The following is a 1,695-nucleotide window of genomic DNA, read 5'->3' as shown; positions in this document are numbered from 1 at the left end:
TTTTCACTCAAAAATATAAAAGATAAAGTAAAATATGAAGTGAGCACTACACACAAGTCTAGAAAGATAACATCATACTGTTGAGCAAGAAGATAATATTAACTCAGAATTCTTTGATAAGCCAGTTCTCGAACAGGTTTTTGTTGCCCGTGTTATTTGGTGGCAGTTGTTAAAACACTAAACTGTGCTATTTGGTAAAACTATAAATTATGTGATTTGATAATACTATGAAGTATTCTGTTTGATAATACTATGAAATATGTGATTTGATAATACTATGAAGTATTCTGTTTGATAATACTATGAAGTATTCTGTTTGATAATACTATGAAATATGTGATTTGATAATACTATGAAGTATTCTGTTTGGTAAAACTATAAATTATGTGATTTGATAATACTATGAAGTATTCTGTTTGGTAAAACTATAAATTATGTGATTTGATTATACTATGAAGTATTTTGTTTGATAATACTATGAAGTATTCTGTTTGATAATACTATGAAGTATTCTGTTTGATAATACTATAAAGTGTGTGATTTGATAATACTATGAAATATGTGATTTGATAATACTATGAAGTATTCTGTTTGATAATACTATAAAGTATGTGATTTGATAATACTATGAAATATGTGATTTGATAATACTATGAAATATGTGATTTGATAATACTATGAAGTATTCTGTTTGATAATACTATGAAATATGTGATTTGATAATACTATGAAGTATTCTGTTTGATAATACTATGAAATATGTGATTTGATAATACTATGAAGTATTCTGTTTGATAATACTATGATGTATTCTGTTTGATAATACTATGAAGTATTCTGTTTGGTTAAACTCTAAAATGACTTCTACCATTTCTTCGCCCAGTTTATTACGAAATTGGATTGTTGGATATAATTAATTAATAATAAAACAATAATTTATGGGTTCGGAGGTAGCCTAGCCTGCTGGGCTGTGGATTTGAAAGTGTAAAGTTCGAGCCGCGATGTGTTTGAAAAAACTCCGCACTTTCATTGTGGGCGTGTTATAAAAGTGATAGCCAGTTATTTGCTGCTGACTGACTGCCCATTTTCTAGTCAGTAGCTTAAAATTATGGATAGCCAGACCTGATCCCTAGGATTTTGTGAACTGCTTGTTCAGGCTATTTGTGCATAAGGTGTCGTTTAGGTTAAAAATACCAATACACTATTTGTCTAAAGTTATGGAAAGAAAACCTTCTTACAAAAATATACTAAAGAAAAATGATTGGAGACTGGTAACACACACACAAATATATATTTATATATATTAAGTCACACAACATTTTGGGCGGATTCCATTCATCAAGTGCATATAAACAAGCTAAAGTATTGAATATGTGTACGTGTGTGTGTGGCATTGAAACGTTACAAACAGAAAAACCCGACTAATCAAAAATCAGAAATATACTAACGTAAATAAGAAATTATGAAATAAAATAAGAAATGAAGAAAACAACATTGTAATTTAGTGAGAAAATAAGTCAGGTCATAGAGACCAATTGGTGGTACCACTAGTACCCATGATATTAGCAGTCTTTTTATTAAACAAAATTGTCTTCCCAATGAGTTTGTTTGTAATTAAGCACAACGCTACACAACGGTCTATCTGTGTTCTGCCAACCCCAGGTACAGAAACCCGGATTCTAGCGTTGTAAGTCC

This window comes from Limulus polyphemus, unplaced genomic scaffold, assembly GCF_000517525.1.
Source record: "Limulus polyphemus unplaced genomic scaffold, Limulus_polyphemus-2.1.2 Scaffold111, whole genome shotgun sequence".
In the NCBI taxonomy this organism is placed as follows: Eukaryota; Metazoa; Arthropoda; class Merostomata; order Xiphosura; family Limulidae; genus Limulus; species Limulus polyphemus.
The sequence above is the reverse complement of the archived record's forward strand: the minus strand, read 5'-3'. Positions refer to the sequence as shown.